At 41.2% G+C, this 24730-nt stretch overlaps 1 long non-coding RNA gene across 1 annotated transcript; it reads right to left on the minus strand.

The window, feature by feature from the left end:
• Window positions 1-219: 219 nt before the first annotated feature.
• Window positions 220-17496, minus strand: LOC117358912. The gene is made up of 3 exons (XR_004539118.1): window positions 17375-17496; window positions 4039-4145; window positions 220-353 (listed from the first exon to the last, which is right to left on the minus strand). It is a non-coding gene; the product is annotated as an uncharacterized LOC117358912 (long non-coding RNA).
• Window positions 17497-24730: the final 7234 nt, after the last annotated feature.

Here is a 24730-nt window from a genome sequence, read left to right on the forward strand (position 1 = left end):
TTAATTGTTTTCTTCAATCTTTTTATATTGTACACCATTTAGACACTTGTTTTGATAGGCGGTATATCAAAAATAAAGAAACTTGGATGTTTTTTCTAAAACATCCAAAATAAGATTTAGATATCAAATTGAAAATGCCCCTCCTCATATTCTAGAAACAATTTCTATATGGACATAAAGGAAACATAAGTGACACGCTGAAAATGATTTTATTGTGAATTTGTTTTTATTTATGCTTATTTTTTAATTTCTTGTTCCGGGAATCTTAGCTTTTCTTCAGATCTCCAGAGGATTGGGAGAACTTCTGACATAATGTTTATCAGTTATTCAGGATTGGGCTCCGTAGAAGGGTCCTGTGAAATGAATTACAGTTATAGCTTATTAAATATGCTCTACCACCTGCCTATTAAAAAAGATTGTGCACAGCGGTATACAGTCAATAAAACCAATTAAACAAGAAGGTATAAAAGTTAAACAAGAAAGTTTTATAAAAGTGAACTACAATAAATATTAGGAAAGCTATGGGCTCCTTTTACTAAGCCGTGCTAGCGGTTTAATGTGCGTAATGGCGCACGCTAAACCAAGGGATGCACTAGCCGCTACCGCCTCCTCTTGACCAGCGCCGGGGTTAGCGCGAGATGAAAAGTCGTGCGCATTAACCCCGCTAGCGTGGCTTAGTAAAAGGAGCCCTATATCTCAAGTCCACACACACACACACACAACATAAATAAACTAAAACACATAAATTCTATTCAATCCTCTAAAAGGGGAACATCAAAAGCAATAGTTAAATAATGCGCTTTTAAGAAAAATGCTTGCCTTGAACTGAGACATTGATTTTTCAGCCCATATAAATGTATGCATGTTGATGGAGCCTACTCATAATACACCCTGGGGTCCTTTTACTAAGGTACGCTAGCCATTTTAGCGCGCACTAAACGCTAATGCATCCATTAAAGTCTATGGACGTGTTAGCATTTAGCATGCGCTAATATATAGCATGCACTAAAACAGCTAGCAAGCCTTAGTAAAAGAACCCCCCTGTTTGTAACCATTTTTTTTCTGGTTATATTGTAAGCAATTCTGATCCACTCGCAAGGCTGTAAGACTCTTGGTCCAGGCACAGTTGCCACCACATGGCCATGCTGAGTCCTCTCAGCATGTGGATTTGATATTAAATCAATAATCTTTCTTATATCTCATACTATTGGACTTTGGTTTCCTCAGATTTTCCTGGTTTGTAAATCATTGCTAAAAACATAAAACAGATCAGTTTGCAAGTACTGGGGATTGAAGCAACTGTTTATTTGATAATTCAAAACACCACAAAGGAACTACCAAAGAAAGTAATTCCACTAAATTGAACAGCCACCTGATGTCCAGTGAATAAGTTCCTTTTAAAAGTCTATTACAGTGTCTCTCAAACTGTGTGCCACAGCACAGTGGTGTGCCCTGAAGAGATTCCAAGTGTGCCACGAGAGATCCAGAATTTTACTTTATTAAAAAAAATTCCCTTCATAAGTATATACTAGAATAGATGACATATATGCAAGAGTCTATCAGCTATAAGCGCCTGTGTGCATAAGGATACAACTGCCTAGACAAGTGTCATTCTTTGAACTGATTGATCCTTGAAAACCAATGACAAATAATTGTATATTAATTATTTTATGCAGTAGTTATCCTAACTTAAGTAACAAAGCAATCAAGGCTTTGTTACCATTTGAATCTTATCTTCGCAAACTTGGATTTTCAGCTCTGACAGAAATTACATAAAAAAAAGAGAACGACTGCAGATGGTGGATGATATGCGTGTTAGCTTGTTGACTACTGAGCCACTGAGCCACATTTAAGTTAAGTTGCACTCAGAAACAAGCTCATTGATTACGGTGAAACTAAAGTAGATAGAATAGAATTGCTAGTTACAATTACTCATACATAGCTTAATGAGCTTTAAATAAATAACTTTCAAATTTAATTTTTTGTTGGTTTTGCAATTTTATAATTTCAATTATAATGCGCCATGAAAAACATTTGCTCTGTTTAGTGTGTCAGAGCTACAAACCTTTGAGAGACCCTGGTCTATTACATGAAACTTAAATTGTTCAGGCCTCCTGGCACATTTACTGTATGACAAATGAATGAGAGCCTCACAGTACATGCTATGATAAATTGCTTGAGAAAGTCATTAGTTTTCTGATGGATATGATGAAGAAGCACAGTAGAAGGGGTCTGGAATCTATGATCCAGTGGTTCTCAACGGTGGCGCTACCACCCACCAGTGGGCGTTGAGAAGCCTAAGGGGGCATTTTGTGTCCAAATCATATTGAGGGGGCGTTGAGGACCGGCCACCACCGCCTTGAGCAATTGGCGAATCCAATGGCCACTGATGGCAGCACTGCCCCCAAAGCTTCTCCTCTGACGTAAGCTGCCCAGGCAGAAACTGGAAGTGCGTCAAAGGAGAAGCATTAGGGCAGTCATGTGTGACTTGATGAGAATGTTGCCGCGTCCGGACACCTCGGAAAGAGAGAGCTATGAAGAGCACCTGCGAAGGTGAGGGGAAGGGAGGAAGGTGGCCTGATGAGGGGAAGAGGTTGAGTGGTGCTGAAGGGAAGTGGAGGGAGGGGGGGAAGGGTAAAAGACGCTGGAAGGGAGAGAGAGGGAAGTATGTACAATATAGTTTACCCAAGGGGGGCACTATCGAATCATTTACTGAGAAAGTAGGCTCTGATTCATAAAAGTTTGGGAGCCTATGTTTTGCAAAAATAACTCTGAATGAGGTACAGTGATCAACTATAATTGGTCTTCTGTTGAGTGACTTTTGTTATAACAGAAATTAAATGGCCACTGATGAAACTATGTAGTAAGAGGTTATCCTGCCGTTGTATCGGGTGATGGTGCGCCCGCATCTGGAGTACTGCATCCAATATTGATCACTGTACCTTAAGAAGGATATGGCATTACTCAAGAGGGTTCAGAAAAGAGCGACGCGATTGATAAAAAGTATGGAAAACCTTTCATATGCTGAAAGACTAGAGAAACTGGGGCTCTTTTCCCTAGAAAAACGGAGACTTAGAGGGGACATGATAGAGACTTACAAGATCATGAAGGGCATAGAGAAAGTGCAGAGGGACAGATTCTTCAAACTTTCAAAAACTACAAGAACGAGAGGGCATTCAGAAAAATTAAAAGGGGACAGATTCAGAACCAATGCTAGGAAATTCTTCTTCACCCAAAGGGTGATGGACACCTGGAATGCGCTTCCAGAGGGTGTGATAGGACAGAGCACGATATTGGGGTTCAAGAAAGGATTAGATAATTTCCTGAAGGAAAAAGGGATAGAAGGGTATAGATAGAGGAATACTATACAGGTCCTGGACCTGAGGGGCCTCCGCATGAGTGGACTGCTGGGCATGATGGACCTCTGGTCTGACCCAGGAGAGGCAATGCTTATGTTCTTAACATGGAAGCAGATGTAAGGCAGTTTGAAGAAATTATATAGAAACATGGATGGCAGGTGTAAGGCAGTTTGAAGCAAGAGGAGCTCAGGACCTGTTTTGGGCTATTTGTCCAACCAGGTGATCATTTTTACTTGACCGGACAATGTACTGTTTTCAGCTTATTTTTTACATATTGCAAACATCACTGATTCATACTTTAATTTCCCTATTATATTTTGGGTCAATTTAAAAAAATTTGTGACTAGGAGACTAGGTATCTAAATTGGCCCCTTAGAAAACTGACTAGAGGCTGAACCGATTTCCCTTAGACATGTACATTTTGGTACATTAAAAGTACTTGACTACACAAGCAGAGCTAGGGCTGGGCAAGCAAATTAGGCCCTTAGCAATTATATCAACATTAGGCATCATCCTATCAGTTTTGTTAATGGAGGTTTAAGTACAGATTCCACTGAAATGCAAAAAAACCCCAAAACACACAACTCCCACAGTTCTCTAGAACGATTCAAGTCAATTAGATACATTTCTGAACATAAATGAATGTTCAAACAAAAGACACATCACACTAGTATATTACCTGCACACAGATGCATAATTTGAAAATGCAAATCACTTTCCTACAGCGCTGGGCACTGATACTGTGTACCTCAAACTCTGGTCCTCCTTCAGGCATAGTGCCAACTTCTGTAATATCAAACCGGTTTAAGATAATTCAAGCCAACAGCATTCATTTGTTTAAAAAAATAGGAAGAGAAGAAGCTTCAGAAATAAAATTCATATTTTAGGCCTTTATGGTATAGTTGTACGTTCTTAATGGTCCAACATCTAAACACATTGTAAATAAATAAATTAGCGAGTCATATGAAGCTCACAAGAGAATCTGTCGATCCTCGCTCATCTCTGATAATATGGAAAGTTATTGAATTTGTGAAAGAACCATTAACCAAAATTGTAAATACATTAAGAGAAGGGGATTTCCCAATTTTTTTTGAAGATATCTACTATAAGACCCATTCTCAAAGCCAGAAAAAAGATTGTGACAATTTGGATAGTTTTAGGCCAATTTCTACATTGCCTTTTTTAAAGGAAGGTTATTGAGAAGGTGGTATTATTTCAAATGAATTTGTTGAGTATTCAGAAACTCTGAATCCATATCAATATGGATTTTAGGAAGGGACACACTAGTGTCAACAATTGATGAGATAAGGTGTAGAATTGATGGAGATGCTAGTTATTGTCTGGCAAGCAAGCTGAAAAACCCAAACTACAGAACATCCTGAGTAATATCCAAAAAATAGTTCTTGAGGGATAGATGTGTTATGTCTGGCATCATTAGATATGTCATCGGCATTTTACACTGAACATAGATTTGATGTTGAAAAAATATTGATTAATTTGGGTTTAAAGAATTCTGCCTACCACTGGTTTGAGTCCTTTATGAGTAATAGGTCTTTTCAAGTAAAAGTGGATGGAAAGATCTCTGGTAAATATATGATGAAGATGGGTGTGCCACATGGGTCAGCCTTATCTGCCCCTATTATTCAGTCTTTATATGGAACAATTAGGATCTGTATTTGAAAATTTGCTAATTGATTATAGAATGTATGCTGATGACATTCAATTCTTTTTTAGTGTGAATGAAGGAGATATTTTAAAAAGCATCAAAATGTGTTGCCCCGAATCTACAAGGACAATAATATCCTTTTGGCCACATGGAAAACATTAAAATTAATCAACAACTTAACATCTATACCAGTAAAACAATCCATGTGTCAATCCTTATGGTTGAACTCCAAAATTCAAATTGGCGAGTCTAAGATCCTCTGGAAGCATTGTCTTCAGGCAGGCATACGTACATTAGATGATGTACTGTATTATCAAATGGGAAAATGCTTGATTTTTTTACAACTGCAACAATCATTTGGTATTTCAAAGTCTCAAGCATATAAGTGATTGCAGTTGAAGCAGGCCATTCAGAAGGGGTTTTTAAAAGATGAAATTTAAATGGTGAAATTTAAAAGATCAGTATAGCTTGTCGGGCCTATGCTTCCAGACAGATTTGCTAGGGCATCAGGCCACCAAGTGGTATAAATTAATATCGGTATATCTAAATAAAAAACTAGCCTAAAAGACATTTGGAGCATTGAGATAAAGCAGCAAATTTCTGCTACTCAATGGCCACAAATTTGGACTTGGAGGATGAGATGTACAGTGTTAGCATCTATGAAACAAACTTGTTTTTTTTCTGTTACATAGAGTTTTTTTGGACCCCTGTTCGTTTGCAGAAGTTAGACAGTTCACATTATCATTTTGAAATAGGGACACAGGATCATTTGTTGTTCTATTTTCCTTTGATACTCAATTTTTAGAAACTGATATGGGGACATATTAATAACATACTGAAATCATCGATTCCATTAACCTATGATGTAGTAATCTGTGGGACATTGTTACATACTAAGCCCCCATTGGATCGATATGGATGGTTTTCATTATTATGATCAGGATTGCCATGCAAATGGTTACTCAGAATTGGAGAAGTTGTGATCGGCTTAATTTTTCCTTTTGGTGGGCAAATTTATACTTATGTTATAAATATGAGAAAATGAACTCAGATATGTTGGGATGTAATAATTTATTCAGATTAATTTGGGGTCCATTAATGACTTTTGTTACTTCGGCATAGTTGTCTCTTACCTTTAATTTCCTATTGTTTTACTCACACATCCAGGGAAGGGTGGGGGGTGGGTAGGAGGAGGGGATATCTCTTTTGTTTGATTCTTTGATTGGATGTACTGGAAGGGAGGGGGGAATTCATTTTGTATTGTTATTGATTGATTGTAAGTGCTGATTCTGATTCTGATTATTAATGTATGTGTAATTTTATACACTTTGTATTAGCATTGAAAATTTAATAAAGACTTTTTTTTAAAAAAAGCATCAAAATGTATAGAGGATGTTAAGTGACATGTACAACATTTGATTACTATTAATGGAGCTTTCTCAATTATAGGACTACAATTATGGAATGCATTTCCAATACATTATGGGGTTGTACAACTTTCCAGCAATATAAGAAACATTTGAAAACATATTTATTTATGCAGGCATTTTTAATTAGAAAATTCTGATAAATGTTGATAATGGTGGAAAGATGCTGCTCTTTTTATTATTCTTATGTCTTTTTTATTTTATTATGCATGTGATATTTTTGTGAACCGCTTAATTGTAAGCAGGTTATAAATAAATAAATTGCAGTCACTCAAACTACTGACCTTTTATGTACAATTCTAAAAGGGTCATCAAGAGGGTACCTAGTCCATTCCCTGCCTATAGATAAACCATTCCAGACAGGCACATGTCTGATCTGTTCCCAAATATGTTACAGTAGATTAGAGATATTTTAAAAGTATTAATATTTTATATTGTAACAGCAGCATGAAATATACCTACAAAAGTTTTAATATTTTATTATTTATAATGGCTTGATATGCAACCAATCTCACATGAGTGCTGCTAAGCAGTTTATAGAGCTTTGACTGAGGGAAATTAGCTGAGTTGAAAAGACAAGATTTGATTGGGTTCTTGCATTTGGGGAAAAGGGTTCAAATCTAACATCTAAATAAAGGGAGTTTGATAGATGACGCTCAAGGTAGCAGAATGCAGAGTTACAAGAGATCTCTAGGTGAAGTCTGGTAGAAGAAGCAGGAAAGAAGTGCTCGTTCCAAAAAACACAATGTATGGAAGGGAACATAGGGAGTTGAGCAGGCACCATGGTCTTGAAGACAACTGTAAGAATTTTGAAACTGAGCTCATTTTCATCTTCAGCTCAATTAGAAGAAACTTTTTAATTGGGCTACAACACTGTGCGTGTTACTATGTTGCTATAATTCAGAGCTTTTGGGCAGTACTAGCAGCTTTTCCAAATTAAATTTTGATACTTAGAGAGCAGGTTTGATAAGAGAAACTTAAGACTTCAAAATAACATGAAACTGTAATACATTTTCAAATACTTTCTTTAAAGAGGCATTTCAAGTTTGGTGAACTGAGGGCTATTGACACCAAAATTTAAACACTATGGGGCTTATAATCGAAAGAGAAAAACGTCCAAAAAACCGGCCTAAGTTGGCACTTGGACGAATATTTCTCAAAAACGTCCAAGTGCCGACAATAAAACCTGGTTTTGGATGTATTTCTAAACGACGTAGGCCTTCCAATCCTCCGGGAAAACAGGTGTGATCCCGGAGGATTGGAAGATAGCCAATGTTACGCCCATCTTTAAAAAGGGATCAAGAGGAGACCCGGGAAATTACAGACCGGTGAGTCTGACCTCTGTTCCGGGGAAAATGGCGGAAGCACTGATAAAAGAAAAAAAATCGATGAACATTTTGAAAAACACGAATTTCTGATAACCAGCCAACATGGTTTCTGCAGGGGGAGATCGTGCCTGACCAACTTATTGCACTTCTTCGAGGGAATTAACAAACAGATGGACAGAGGAGACCCCATAGACATCATATACCTAGATTTCCAGAAAGCCTTTGACAAGGTGCCTCATGAACGTCTACTCCGGAAACTGAAGAACCATGGGGTGGACAGAGATGTGCATAGATGGATCAGAAACTGGTTAGCGGGTAGGAAACAGAGGGTAGGGGTGAAGGACCACTACTCAGACTGGAGGAAGGTCACGAGTGGTGTTCCACAGGGCTTGGTGCTCGGGCCGCTGCTATTTAATATATTCATAAATGATCTAGAAACAGGAACGAAGACTGAGATAATAAAATTTGCGGACGACACCAAACTATTTAGTGGAGCTCGGACAAAGGAGGACTGCGAAAAATTGCAAAGGGACTTGGACAAATTAGGTGAATGGGCAGAGAAATGGCAGATGAAGTTCAATGTTGAGAAGTGTAAAGTATTACATGTGGGAATCAGGAACCCGAGGTACAGCTATACAATGGGAGGGATGTTATTGAATGAGAGTACCCAAGAAAGGGACTTGGGGGTAATGGTGGACATGACAATGAAGCCGACGGCACAGTGCGCAGTGGCTGCTAAGAAAGCGAATAGAATGCTAGGTATAATCAAGAAGGGTATTACAACAAGAACGAAAGAAGTTATCCTGCCGCTGTACCGGGCAATGGTGCGTCCGCATCTTGAGTACTGCGTCCATTATTGGTCACCATACCTTAAGAAGGATATGGCGTTACTCGAGAGAGTTCAGAGGAGAGCGACATGACTGATTAAGGGGATGGAAAGCCTTTCTTTTTGTAATAATTTCCAGTTCATTAATTTTTATTGAATATTATAAGAAATTTACAGAAAGCAGTTCAAACACACAAAATCTGAATAAGACACAATGGTGTAGAAAAAGTCTATATCTACAATCATTTACATACAACCAGATTAATAAAAAGAATCCAGGGTATGTGTAACTGCTAATAAAAGATATATGAAAGGCAGAAAAGCAGGGAGAGTGAAATAAGAGAGAGGGAAAGAAAGAAGGAGAAAAAGAAAAAGAGAGAGATAGATAGATAGAGAGGCAGAAGTGTCTACTGGTTAGAATGAACATATGAATCTAAGAATGACCAAGGTGATTTATTTCGCACCATGTTTGTGGAGCGTCGAGAAATCATGTTTTTCTCATATGCATAAGATTCAAATTTGTGATACATGCTCAGAGAGTTCCACCAAAAGGTGTAGTCAAGTAGCGAGGATGATTTCCAATTTTTTAGAATATGCATAAGAGCTGTTACAAACATGGCATCAATGAGTTTAGGTGGGCAGTTTGTTTGTGCGAAGCAAGGGTGTTGAGAACGAAGAATTACAATGTCCATGGAAATCTCTTCTGAACACTTAGTAATAGATTTTATAGTGTCCCAAATACGAATCCAGAAGGAGTGAACTATAGTGCAATGAAAAAGCATGTGATCAAGAGTTCCAGACTCTTTCAAACAATTCCAGCAGGTGGAGTCTTGTTTTAGCTTCGCTTTCCACATGCGAAATGGGGTCCATACTGCATTCCACATAACGAAGAACATTGATTGCGAGACTCTGGAAGATAGAAGAGGACGGATTGTGGAGGACCAGAAAAGTTCCCAATCTATATCAGAAAGAGTAGTTTGCAGAATCGAGTCCCATTGGTTCATTGATTGAGGTGAAAAGGTAAAAGAGTGATCCCTTAGAATGCTATAAAAAAGAGATATCGCTTTACCCTTCATTAAGGCCAGGGTAGACCAGTGGTGAACAGTGTGGATAGAGGTCATAAAGTCAGGGCGCATATGTATCTTAGACAGTATTTTAGTAAGCATGAGCCATTGGGAATGTATAGAGGATGGAAGTGAATATTCAGAACAAAAAATATCAAAAGGAACGAATGAGGTGGAGGAGATTAATTGATGAGCAAACTCGACACCCGCCCGTTGCCATCTCTTCCATGAAAGGGATCTACCTTTATTTTGAATTTTAGGGTTATTCCAAAGGGACATGAGTGGGCTTTCACTAACAGAGATCTCAGCCGTTGCATCTAGAAGATGAAAAGCATGCTGCGTTGCACTCAACAAGGAATACTTTCTCAAGTGTCTAGGTATTGACACTGTAAGGAAGCAGGAAACGTGCAGTGGTGCACATAAAAAGCGTTCCATTTCAAACCATGCTGGTTGATCCTGAGGATTAGAATCAGCGATCCAATAAGCTCCATATTTGGCTAAAGATGCGATATAATAATAATAAAAATCTGGTAAATTTAATCCGCCATTAATCTTAGAGGCCTTCAGCTTGGCGAGAGCAATACGGGGTTTTTTCTTGTTCCAAATGAATTCAGAGATTTTCATATTGAGCCAATGAAATAATTTTTTCCAGCATAGGAGGGGAAGCATGGAAAGGGTGTAATTAATTTGCGGGGCTAAAGTCATTTTAATGGAGGCTATTCTACCCCACCATGACAAATAAAGTGGGGACCAACGAGTTGTAGTGTTTGAAACTAAATTTTTGATTTTGGATATGTTCAGATCTTGGGCGTGTACTGGATCTTTATGAATTAGGACCCCTAAATATTTCACAGCTCCCTGTGACCATGAAAAAGGAAATTGAGCCAGATCTGAGGAGGAGATGTGGTCATTGAGAGGAAAGATTTCTGATTTCTCCCAATTAACAGAATAACCAGAAAGTTGAGAGTATTGAGAGACAATGTTAATAAGATGGGGCAAGGAGACAAGAGGATCTCTTAGAAAGAGAAGGACATCGTCAGCATAGGCTGCTAATTTAATGTCTCGACTGGACAAGGGGATACCCTTAATTAGGGGACATTGTCGGATAGCTGACAGGAGAGGTTCCAGCGCTAAGTCAAATAACAATGGTGAAAGGGGACAGCCTTGACGGGTGCCTCTATGAAGGGGGAATTTGTTGGAGTGAGAGTTGTTAATAAGAATACAAGCTGTGGGTTGTCTATATAGTGTTTCTATCCAGTCTGTGAAGAAAGGACCAAAATTGTACCATTTCAGTACTTGGAATAGGAATGGCCACTCCACTCGGTCGAAGGCTTTCTCAGCATCAATGGCTAGACCAATCACAGGATCCGACAGTATTTTGGCGTGAGCATTGATATGGTGAAATAAGCGTAAATTATCTCCTATGTATCTTTGTTTGAATCCTGTTTGATCTTTGTGTACAAGGGTTGGGATCACTGTGGTGAGTCTTAATGCGAGTAGTTTTGCCATAATTTTGTAATCCAAATTAAGGAGAGAGATAGGACGGAAATTTTTAACCAAAGTAGCATCGCGTTCTGGTTTAGGAATAACTACAATAGTGGCCTCAGCGAAATTAAATTGTTTATCCGGAGTGGAGTGGAGAAAGTCATAATACGTGAGGAGTTGAGGCGCCAAGAGAGCTTGGAAACTTTTGAAGAACTCATTAGTAAAGCCATCCGGACCTGGGGCTTTCCCAGTGGGTAAAGAGGATATAGTAGTTTCAATCTCAGATGTGGTGATGGGAGCGTCCAGGTTTTTTTTAAATAGATTCTGATACAGTCGGGTGAGTTAAAGAGGCGAGGAAAGAGTCTATATCCGATTCAGGGGCTGATAGCTCAGATTGATATAGAGTAGTATAAAATTTTTCAAATTGGGAAGAAATCAGAGATCTGGTTCTAACTAATTGTCCTGATGAGTCTTGAACAGCTGAGATGTGTAAACGTTTTGATTTAGTTTTAAGATACCTAGCTAAAGGGCGACCCATAAGATTATCTCCCATATAGTGACCGGAGGAGGAAATGAAAATGTCACGTCGGGCCGTGTGGGAAACCAGAGTATTATATTCATATTTAAGATTTTGAATGCGTTGGAGCATGGATGGATCATGTAAATGAGTGGACATATGTTGTAGTTCTAAGTTTTTGATAGAGACTTCCAATTCTTTTTCTTTTTGTATGGATTGCTTTTTTTTCCAGGAAGCAAGTTTAATCAATTCACCTCTGAGAGAGGCTTTGTAAGCTTCCCAAACAATAGCAGGACAGGTTTCTGAATCTTTGGTGTTAATTTCAAAAAATTCTGTGGTAAAAGATTTGATTTTGTCCACTATTGCATCATCTAAAAGTAAGGCATTATTAAGTCGCCAAGAGGGAGATTCTTTGCGTGGGGCAGAAATAGTTAAGTGTATGGAAATGGCTGCGTGATCTGTAAGAGATATTGGATGTATGATAGTATTTGTTACGTCTTGAATGAGTGGGGGGGAAAGAAGAAAGAAATCAATTCTTGAGTAAGTGTTGTGTGGTGATGAAAAGTGAGAGTACTCTCTATCTTTCGGGTGTAGTAAATGCCATGGATCTACAAGGGAGAAGGCTTCCATTAAAGCATGTAGGGCTGAGAAAGATTTGGACTTTGAGGGTCTGCAAGATGATGATCTATCTATATAAATGTCCTGAATTTGGTTGAAGTCACCTCCTAATATCAGAGAGCAAGAACTATATTCAACTAACGCCAGCTGAAGATCTTTGAAAAAGTCCGGATGATCCAAAACAGGAGCGTAAATATTAAGGAGCACAAAATCTATTGAGTGCAACGCAGCATGTACTAGACACCACCTTCCGTCAGAGTCTGTTTTAACAGAATGAATAATTGGGGATAGCTTGTCACTGATAAGTATTGATATCCCATTTTTCTTCCTCTGAGTTGCAGGGGAATATAAATGAGTGGAATATCCCTTCAACTTAAATTTCAAGGAGGCAGCGGGCGGGAGGTGGGTCTCCTGTAAATAAATCACATCAGGATGTTTATTAGACACATAGTTGGCTATCTTCTTCCTTTTAATAGGATGGTTCAAACCATTCACATTAAAAGAAAGGATATGTAAGTCAGCCATAATCTGTTATATGTGGTGGTAGGATATAGTAGATATCACCTTTATGAGAAAAAAGCAAATGACATAACCAGAATATCAAGCAGACACTTCTGCCAGAAAGTAGAAATAAAGAAAGCATAAGAGAAAGAGCAAATAGATTAGCAGTGATAGTATAATATAAGGTCAGAAAAAAGAAAGACCAATTTATCATGTGTGGAATAAAACAGTTTAAGGGTGCTCCTATGAGCACGGAGAAATAACACATATGGAACAGCTAACCCTATTCCACACCCACTCAATTTGAGAAACATGAGAGTGGTGTGCTTATTCACACAAAGCAATAAATTGTACAGTCATGTACTAGCAAGCTATAACAGCAGAAAACATTAACAGCAGAAAACATTAACAGCAGGAACCAGATGCAATCATAGACATCAGTAGCTTAGTATGTCAGCGCATTTTCAGAGAGTCTAGGAATGCAGTCAGTTCCTCAGGATCAGTGTAAGAAGTAGTGCGGTTATTGTAGGTAACTTTCATCCTAGCAGGATACATAAGACCGTATTTGGCTCCAATATCTTTGAGCTCCTGTCGGTGAGAGAGAAAAGCCTTTCTCTTCAAGGCTGTGGTTTTAGCTAGATCTGGAACAATGAAAAATTTCCTGCCTTGATGTAGTAGTTGAGGTTTAGATTTTGCTGTTGTGAGGATCTGTAATGTGTGTTGAAATCTGAGGAGTTTAGCCACGATAGGCCTGGGAGAAGATGCATGTGTAGAGAGGTGAGACGGCACGCGGTGAGCACGCTCTATTTCCAGCGGAGGTGAGAAGACAAGACCCAGGGTAGCAGGCAGGAAAGTAGACAGAAAGGCAACCATATCGGAGCCCTCCGATGATTCAGGTAGCCCAATAATTCTTAAGTTGGATCTTCTGCTACGATTAGAAAGATCTTCATAGTCTCTTTGTAGAGTAGTAATTAGTTTGTCATGTTTAGTTACCGTTTCTTCAAGATATGACAGATGTTTTTTCCTCTAGGACGTCCAAGCGATGTCGGGCATCTACAAATTGGGAATTAATTGCCTCAATCTCACTCCTTAAAAGTTTGATTTCATCAACCTGCTCCTGAATTATGCTCCGATTTGATCTTATTTCTTTCAGGAGCAAGTCTAATGAAGCCTCATCATTTTTCGGCGCCATTTTCTCTGGCGTGTTCAGATCAGATTTCAGTTTCTTCCCTCCGATCGACGCAGGTGGAGCAGTTTCATTTTTTGTCGATTTTGTAGGCGACATAGGGACTCTATTTTTCAAAAATAAGCACTTTTTAATCAGTTTCGAGTGTGGGTGAAGAGGAGTAGTTATTTCATGTTTGTGGTCCCCGCGGTAGTCAAGCCACGCCTCTTAATGATGTTGGTCTAGATTGAGGCGGTTAATTTGTTATTTGTAGGAGGTTTCCACGTTTGTTATGAAGTCTTAAAGAATCAGTTATTGCGGCTGAATTATAAGTTTGACTGTTTGTGCTTCACTCAGCCGCTTCGCAAAGGCGCGCTGCGCCGTTGAGCCGTTGAATTTAAAGTTTCCCAGCAGGGGCTGGGGGGTGGAGCAAGCTCGCACGCCCGGCCCAGCAGTAAGATCAGCGTCGGCGCGGCTGGCTAAAGCAGGGCAGGCAGTCGCTGCAGGAGACGTCCCGTCGGGTTGGTCCGGGGTTGAGAGGGCTGTCCCCAAGCAGCAACGGCTGCAAGATGGCTCCTCCGCTCGAGCCGCCGAATTCAAACTTTCCCGGCAGGGGCTGGGGGGCGGAGCAAGCTCGCACGCCCGGCCCAGCAGTAAGATCAGCGTCGGCACGGCTGGCTAAAGCAGGGCAGGCAGTCGCTGCAGGAGACGTCCCGTCGGGTTGGTCCGGGGTTGAGAGAGCTGTCCCCAAGCAGCAACGGCTGCAAGATGGCTCCTCCGCTCGAGCCGCCGAATTCAAACTTTCCCGGCAGGGGCTGGGGGGCGGAGCAAGCTCGCACGCCCGGCCCAGCAGTAAGATCAGCGTCGGCGCGGCTGGCTAAAGCAGGGCAGGCAATCGCTGCAGGAGACGTCCCGTCGGGTTGGTCCGGGGTTGAGAGGGCTGTCCCCAAGCAGCAACGGCTGCAAGATGGCTCCTCCGCTCGAGCCGCCGAATTCAAACTTTCCCGGCAGGGGCTGGGGGGCGGAGCAAGCTCGCACGCCCGGCCCAGCAGTAAGATCAGCGTCGGCGCGGCTGGCTAAAGCAGGGCAGGCAGTCGCTGCAGGAGACGTCCCGTCGGGTTGGTCCGGGGTTGAGAGGGCTGTCCCCAAGCAGCAACGGCTGCAAGATGGCTCCTCCGCTCGAGCCGCTGAATTCAAACTTTCCCGGCAGGGGCTGGGGGGCGGAGCAAGCTCGCACGCCCGGCCCAGCAGTAAGATCAGCGTCGGCGCGGCTGGCTAAAGCAGGGCAGGCAGTCGCTGCAGGAGACGTCCCGTCGGGTTGGTCCGGGGTTGAGAGGGCTGTCCCCAAGCAGCAATTACTGATTAAGGGGATGGAAAGCCTTTCATATGCTGAGAGATTGGAGAAACTGGGTCTCTCTTCCCTGGAGAAGAGAAGACTTGGAGGGGATATGATAGAGACTTAGAAGATCATGAAGGGCATAGAGAGAGCTGAAAGAGACAGATTCTTCAAACTTTCAGAAAATAAAAAAACAAGAGGGCATTTGGAAAAGTTGAAAGGGGACAGATTCAAAACGAATGCTAGGAAGTTCTTCTTTACCCAACGTGTGGTGGACACCTGGAATGCGCTTCCAGAGGACGTTATAGGGCAGCGTACGGTACTGGGATTTAAGAAAGGATTGGACAATTTCCTGCTGGAAAAGGGGATAGAGGGGTATAGATAGAGGATTACTGCACAGGTCCTGGACCTGGTGGGCCGCCGCGTGAGCGGACTGCTGGGCGCGATGGACCTCAGGTCTGACCCAGCGGAGGCATTTCTTATGTTCTTATGTTCACAGTGCCGCTCAACGCCCAAAACTAAATGGGGCATTTCGGGAGGCATGTTGAGGGCGGGAGTTGGGCGGGACGTGGGCTGGCTTAGACTTAGTTGTACAGCATGTATAATTGAAAGTTTAACAACAGAGCCTAGACGGAACTTGGACGTTGTGACTTAGACCATGTAAAACATGGTCTAAGTCATAAAAACCCACCTAAAGTTACCAGATAAGCACTGCAAACACATAAAATAGACTCCCAAACAATACCCCAGTGATCACCAACCCCCCCAGCCTCATACAAATTTTAATCATAACTTTAAAATTCTGCCTCCAGACCATCATCACCTGGCCGCCTAGCATAGGAAAGCCTAGTCGCCCTGCTCAGAAGCAGCTTAAGCCGTCTTGGGGGTGGGTTAGGGACCCATAGAGAGGAGAACTCATGCCCATAAGCCCCTATAATCACTGCATTGATATTTAAACTTGTGCACACCTCTATACATCCCCAAAACCATTTTTTTTACTGGCTTATAAGTGGCTCCTGCAGCCATCAGGGCTATTGGGGTGGTAGATAAGTGGGTCTAGGGGATTCTGGAGGTGGTTTGGGGGGCTCACCGTCACCTATAAGGGAGCTGTAATGAGGAGAAGCCATAGCACCCTTTTTGTGAAGTTCACAGCAGTGCCTTGTAAGGCACCCTACTATTTAGGTGGCATGGCTGAGTGTGCAGTCCATCACTTTGCAGACCCCTCCCACATCCAACAGGGCTTGTTCTAGGCATTTTGGACTTGGACGGAAGATTGGACGGAAATGTGGTATAAAGATAATAGTGGCTTGGACGATCAGATCGGCAGGACATATAATTAGACGATTTTCGAAAGTAAAAAAAAGTTGGATGTATCTTTCGAAAATGTGTCTTAGGCTCTTTTTAACTTTGGACGACTTGCGAGATGGACGTAAACGGACGTAGACATCCCTTTCGATTATGCCCCTCTAAGAATATATGAGACATTCAAATATGGCACTATTTTAGAACATAGAATAGCCTTATTGGGTCAGACCAGTGGTCCATCAAGCCCAGTAACCTGTTCTCATGGTGGCCAATCCAGGTCATTAGTACCTGGCCAAAACCCAAAGAGTAGCAATATTCCATGCTACCGATCCAGGGCAAGTAGAGGCTTCCCCCATGTCTTAATAACAAACTATTTACATTTGAACAATTAAAAAAAATAATTTTCTAATCAGATTAGGGTTATTTCTTTATGTGCTGTACACTCAGCTTGTCATAGAGCTGCTGTGGGCTCTACACCAACTTCTGCCAAGCTTCACAGGGACATGTCACTGAAAAATGTCACATAATATTTTATTGCTGAAACCTCTAAGATAGAATTTTAACTTAACTGTTTGAAATGCCTCTGTCTGTTAAGGCCTATAAGATGATTATGGAGAAAAGTTCTCATATTTTTGGCTATGCCAAATTAAAAAGCTTAAGTCTGATAAACTACATACATATCAACAATATTGTTTAATTCTATTCTCCCATCTCTTCCTGAAATAAACTCATTTTTGGGGCCTATCATCAATTTTAAACTGAAACTAAAGCACTCACCTGAATCCTCCTTTTCTTCGGCCAAACAATAGGACCCTAACACCAGTGCAACCAGCAACAGTGGAAAGAACTGGGATGCCATTCTGGTTCTCAATCTTCTGGTATCTGTGCACAGGTGAAGTCTGGGATGGAGTTTGGGGTAGAGAGTGGTTCATTTTATACTTTCCTAGTTATTGAGTAAACACTAATCTGACATTTACTTAGGAGCCACTTTTTTGCACTAATTATATTACTGTTCCTTTATTACAACAGAAAAATACAAAAACATACATGTCTCGCTTTAAATGGTCTATTAACACTGATAAGAATGATGGGCTGGATTGGAGCCTCCTTTGATGGAATGCCAGAAATGAAAATTCCTGAACCATAATCCAACAATTACAACTACGTAGTTTATCAAGTGCTGAACAGACATCAGTAGCAATTGAGCCCATTCAAATGATGCATTTTTCAGATAAAATAATCTTAGAAACATAGAAAATGATGGCAGATAAAGGCCTTGGGGCTCTTAAAAAATAAAAAATAGAAAACATGATATAACAGGGGAATGGATGGCCAGCCATCTGTCCACAAAACGTGTAAAGCATATAATAGAAAAAACCAAACAAAATAAAAGCATTGCCTGCTGCAATACTAAAACCTCAGCAACAAAACTGGTAATTATGTGGTCAGGATGCAGGAGCCATAAACGAAGGATAACCAAAACCAAGGAGAAAACTGCAGAGCAGAATGTAGAAGGTGCAGGAAGTTTTATTAAAAGTCTATTCAAAATTGTAATCCATAAAAATTGCTCTCATATACATGGAGTACTGACCCAACACAGTCCGTGTTTTGGAGAAACACTCCTTCCTTAGGGGTCCGGTATATCCAATGTATCGCATATAGAGAGGCATGTAGAGAATAATGTTGTAATATAAAATAATCAAAATTTTAGAATCGAAGGTAAGAAATTCTCCTTCTGGGCTAACATAGGGCTCCTTTTATGAAGCCGCATTAGAGGCTTTATCGCAGAAGACTTTTTAGCGCACACTAACCCCTGCGCTAGCCGATAAACTACCACTTGCTCAAGAGGAGGCGGTAGCAGCTAGCGTGGCCGGCAAATTAGCATGCACTATTGAGCGCGTTAAACCGCTAATGCGACTTCGTAAAAGGAGCCCATAGTAACATAGTAGATGATAGCAGATAAAGACCCGAATGGTTCATACAGTCTGCTCAACCTGATTTATTTATTATTTTCTTCTTAGCTATTTCTGGGCAAGAATCCAAAGCTCTGCCCAGTATTGTTCTTAGGTTCCAACTACTGAAGTCTCTGTCAAAGCTCACTCCAGCCCATCTACACCCTTCCAGCCATTGAAGCCCTCCCTAGTCCATCCTCAACCAAACGGCCATATACAGACACAGAACGTACAAGTTGCCCAGTACTGGCCTTATTCCTTCTATATTTACTATTATTTTCTGATTCTAGATCCTGTGTTCATCCCACACTTCTTTGAACTCTGTCACATTTTCCTCTCTACCACCTCTCTCGGGAGTGCATTCCAGGCTACCGAAAATGAAAGAGCAGTACTCACCCTCTGCGTTAGCCCAGAAGGAGAATTTCTTGCCTCCAATTCTAAAATTTAGTGCGGCTCTCTACACTAGAAACTGCTATCACAGTTTCTTAGAAGAGGGGGTAACAAGGTTTCTTGGACCAATGATAAAAATCATACCCCAGTAAGCCTTTCATTGGAGGGTGAGGGTTGGGTGTTTGAGATCCCTTGTTCCTTGTTTTTGTAATTACATAATACCATTATACATTAACTTTCTCTCATTTTCTTGGTGACATTTTGTATATCTGAGTTTTTTTTTCTCCTCTTCTCTTAGTGTTGTCTGCTGAATAGCAAACATAAACTAAATGGATAGTGCCAGTGTGGTAAACACATTTGAACCCCGCAATTTGTATGGAAAGTGACACTGAACTCAGAGGTTAAAATAAATTACCGGTACATGGCTAACATTTAATATATTCTTTTCAGGATGCCAGCGAATATAGGTTCTGTGATTTATTTTTGTTGATAAGATTCTATGTATTTGATCAATTTACAGTAAGCAGTTGGTATACAGCAGGGGTGTCAAACTCAATCACATAAGGGGCCGAAATCTGAAAAAAAGGCTCAGCCGCGGGCTGAATTTTTAATTAAGATAATTAGGGATCCTTTAAGATATGCATCAGATGGAACGTGCTACCTAGGTGGACAGCGGCCAACAAAAGAGAATACACTCAACTAACAAACAGCAGAGGTTTTCAATATATTACAGAAAAACTCCCAAACACCTCCCAACACACCACGGGCCAGAGTTTGACATGTTTGGTATACAGAGACATTTTTAGGCTCACAATGGAACAATAGAGGCTACATAAGAAGTACATTCTGAATAATAATATTACGGTACTTGAAAATCTAGTTTTTTTTCCTTTGTGTCCATAGTATCCCTGAGTCTGGAAGCACCATGTAACTTTTATTATTTGGTTGAAAAGACACCTCCCTTGCCTTTTTGTTTGACTGCCCTGTATTGGTAGCATGGAATATTGCTACACCTTGGGGTTTTGGCCAGGTACTAGTGACCTGGATTGGCCACTGTGAAAACGGGCTACTGGGCTTGATGGACCATTGGTATGACCCAGTAAGGCTATTCTTATGTTCTCTAAGGCGAGGTGTTCTTCTGTCTTTCTGTTAGCACCATGTCATGATAGCACATTCTGACAGGGCTTTCATCACCTGCATGACAGTATTATCTCAGTCAGTTTTCTCTATCAAAAAGGTAGCAAATAGAAATAAAACAAAACAAAGAAAGACGATAAGATAATACTTTTTTTATTGGACTAATTTAATACCTCATACCCCCATCTAAAGGAAAACGTCAAAGCAAACAGGATGTACAAGAAAATAACATTTCTGTCCTCCTGAGCAGACTTTGAACTCTGTTTACTGAGCACTCACAATAAAAATGGATAAAAGCAAGTTTTAAAAAAAATGTATTTAATAAAGGCTCAAGGATGGGAGAGTGGCCTCTGCTTTTCAGTAGATCAAAGATCTATGATTTTGCAAGCTCTAACTGTCTCAAACTGAGGCGGGGGGGGGGGGGGCTGATTGAGAACCCTGACTGGCAGACACTTCAGGAAAACTATCGGGCATTAATTAAGTGGGAACTTCATAGTAACCCGTTCTGGGCTCCTTTGGTAGTACGGGCTAAATAAACGAATGAATAAATGAATAGTGCCGCACTGGTGGAATATTGTAGAAAGCAGATCATCCGCAGGGACTGAGAGCAAATAGCCGCAAAATTATTCTCTGATGATGCAGAGTGTATGGGAAAGTGGAATATCATCTTAAATCAATGCTCATTGGACTTAATGCTTTTATTGATCCAGATTCTGCAGAAAAAATTGGAAGAGGAAAGATCTAAACTGGAGAAAAGAAAGAAACATCTATGTGGGACTGAGTCACCTAGTGAAGTCTGCAAGGGTTTTGAAGAAAATATAGAAAAGTATCGAAGAGAGATCTGTATGACTAAACACAAGAAATTTCAAAGAGATTTGAAGGGTTATAGTACTGGTTTTGTCTATAAGTGGATGCAACAAAAGGATGATAGCAACAAAAGTAGTAAGAAGAAAGTGGGATTTTCTTTCACTTCTGAATCTTCAAGTGGAGACGATGGAGATTGTGACAAGACGGGAGGATCAATCTTCAGTGTACCCACAGAATCGAGGGAACTGGAGATCTCGAGGATGAGGATGTGCCAGGTGGGCATGCAGGGGCAAACCGCAAACCAGATCCAGGAATCAACAAGACTCCCTATGATTAATTCATCAAACAGAATTAACAATCCATGAAGAAAGACTGCTAGATAGAGGCCTCTTTTTGTACCAACAAGGCAATGTGACGCATTCCAATTTAGATTGGACCTGGAGAAATCTATTAGGAAAATTCAACTTTTTTTTTTTTTCAAGATGATGCAGTTGAATATATAAATACCTCTGGAATTTTTGAAAAGAGTGATTGGTCTCCCCCCCAGCCCCTTTGATCCCATGTTATGGACTTTTCGTCAATTGGTATTGCATGATGTGGGTTTGTTAGAAAAGAGACATCATAGGAAATTTGAAAATTTGCCACTAGAAGAAAGAAGAGCATTAGGGAACTTGGAGCAGGAAGACACTATAGGAATCAGAGTTCCTATGAGCGTCGGGAGCAGTGCTCAACATTTAGCGCGGTTCCCTACACTAAAAAAACGCTATCGCAGTTTAATAAAAGGGGGCCATAGATATGCATGAATAAAAACACAATTGCATTGTTAAAACCAAAACCACCGTAGATATAAAAATAGAATGAGAAATAAAAGTTAAAAACAAGAAATAACTAACAGAAATAATAATTTGTATTACAAACTTAATGAAGCATGAAAATAAGAGCAGTTAAATAAAATATCAGTATACTATCAGAACTATTTATGCAAACATTGGCCCCATTTTATTAAACCGCAATAGCGTTTTTTAGCGAAGGGAGCCGCGCTGAATGTTGCGCGCTGCTCCCAATGCTCATAGGAACTCTATGAGAATTGGGAGCAGCGCGGAGCATTCAGCGTGGCTCCCTGCGCTAAAAACTGCTATCGCGGTTTAATAAAAGGGGGTCATTATCTAATCTGATAGCTGCTGGAGCCTAAATAAATGAGTCCAGAGGCAGGATGATCAATAAGTTATATGAACCACTTCTACATAATTATTATTTCTATTGTACATAATTGGATACTGGAGGCACATTAATATTTTAAGCAGATACGTAGCTGGAACAACACGAATATTGAATGTACATTGTGCATTCACGCAAGAAAATGAATGCGTACCTATGGTGGCTGTTCAGTATCCGTGAGGTACTTGTGTCGGAACGTGCGTCGGGCGCTAAAAATAGAAAGAGAATAAAAACGGGTAAAAGGATAAGGAAATAAAAATTAAAGGAAAATGAAGTGCCGTACTAGTACCGAAAGATGATTTTGATAAGCAGGCTACAGAGAACGTAAATAAAGAAGTTAAAGAATGGTGGTGGCTCGAGAGAAATCATGGCATAAAAATAAACAAATGAAGAGTCCAGCCAATGCGTAAAACACTATAAGCTTTGGTGGGGCTACCTGTGTCAGCCAAGGAAGCCAAAATATAATGAAACTGAGCTGCATAATGAAATAAATAACAAGGAGCGCTGTACTTCAGCTTCATCAATAAATACCTACTAACTTTAAGAAGCCTTCTATTGCACTTATCATGTTTTTGTTTTTTTATTACCACATGATAAATATATTTATATCACACTGATTTAAATAACATATTACCAAACCACACTCTCTGTGAACAAATCACAATATACAACTGTTTTCTTTATAAAATAGCTCAACGGGAATACCCCATTGGGCCAGAAAACTTGGACTGGAGCAGTGGCGTACCAAGGGGGGTGGGGGGCGGGGGAGGAGGTCCGCCCCGGGTGCACAGCTTGGGGGAGTGCACAGCCGGCCAGGTCAGGGTCTTCCTGCCCTTCCTTTCCCCCGGCTGCGCCGCTACGATCCTACCTCCCCCCGCCGACAAGAAGTCTTTCCGACGTCAATTCTGACGTCGGAGAGGACGTTCCGGGCCAGCCAGGCAGTGATTGGATGGCCCGGAACATCCTGGGGGCACTGGGGGCCTTAAGACACAGGAAGGAGGTACTGGGGGCACTATGGACACAGGACGGAGGCACTGGGGGCACTAAGGACATGGGAAGGAGGGAGGGAATAGAAAGGAACAATTGTTGGGCCTGAGTGCAGAAAGAAAGAAATGAAAGAAAGGATACACAGTCAATTAATAGATGTCCCATTTTGATGAAAAAAAATAAATGGTCACGTTACCTCTGACTTACTTTCTCTGCAGCAAAGTCAGCAGCCGTGCTGAGGTACAGGAAGGTCCCGCGCTGACTTGTCTGCTGGCTTTGCTCCAGAAGAAATAAATTACATCGGAGCAGGTGGACCCGGCAGACGCAGTCATTGCAGGACTTTGCCACAACTCCCTGCATCTGCCGGGTCCACCCCCTCCGACGTAACATACTTCTGGAGCAGAGTCAGCAGACGAGTCATCATGGGACCTTCCAGCATGTGGCTGCTGAGTCTGCTCCAGAGCAAGTACATCGGAGTGGGGTGGACTGGCAGCCGGCAGCTACAATCATCATGGGACCTTGCTGCATAGAGGGAGAGAAAGGAGCAGGATTGCTGGAATGGAAGAGTGGTGGAGGGAAACAAAGGGGGCAGGGTGGTATGGAAGGGTGGTGCTGATAGAATTGATGTACAGAGAAAGGGGAGAGACATTAGGGGGAAGGATATTGGAGGGAGAGAAAGGGGGCAGATGCTGATTGAAGAGGGGTGGATGGCGAGAGAAAGGGCAGACATTGGATGATAGTGGGGAGCCTATGCTGGATGGAAGTGCAGATGGGAGAGATAAGGGAGCAAATGCAGGAAGGAAATGGGAGGAAAGATAGAGGGAGCAGACGCTGGATGGAAGTGGACAGAGAGAGGAGAAGGTACTAGATGGAAGGGTTGGAGAAAGAGGGTACATGATGGAAGGAGGGGATAAATAAAAGGAGGGCACATGATGGGAAGAAAAGGATTGAGTTAGGGAAACACTGGAGGGGTAAGGGAAAGAGGTGGCAAGTTTTAGGTAGGCAGTAAAAAAGGACATTGATGAGAGGGTAGTAAGAACGTAATCTAGGCAGATGCAGAAAATAAATTGAAAAGGAAAATGAGGGAAAAAAAGGGAAAGGGATTGCAGAGGAGAGGTGTGGTAGAGGGAAGGAGAAGAAAGATGCCAGACCAATGGGGGTGAAAGGAGAGATGGAAGGGGGAGGCATACAGTTTCTGGAAGGGGCACAGAAGGAGAGAAGATGCCATATAGAGGCAGAGAGACGGCAGACAGTGGATGGAAGGAAGAGAGTTACAAGAAGATGAGGAAAGCAGAAACCACAGAAGACAAAGATAGAAAAAAATTTTGTATTTATTTATTGCTTTAGGAGACATGTGGCACTGTTTCTGTGGTGCGCTGTATGCAGATTCCAGCTTCTTACTGGTTCAATTTAACCTTTGTCTATGTATTTCTATTTTATCCCCCCTTTTACAAAATTGTGGAGTGTTTTTTAGTGCCAGCCATGGTGGTAGCAGCTCTGATGCTCAGAATTCTATGAGCGTCAGAGCTGTTGCCACCATGGCTAAAATTCACACTACAGTTTTGTAAAAGGGGGAGGGGTTAGTTTGTGATGACATATTCCATACTAGGCGAAGGTATTTTCTGTGTTCTGTGTGTTCGAA

This window comes from Geotrypetes seraphini, chromosome 4, assembly GCF_902459505.1.
Source record: "Geotrypetes seraphini chromosome 4, aGeoSer1.1, whole genome shotgun sequence".
In the NCBI taxonomy this organism is placed as follows: Eukaryota; Metazoa; Chordata; class Amphibia; order Gymnophiona; family Dermophiidae; genus Geotrypetes; species Geotrypetes seraphini.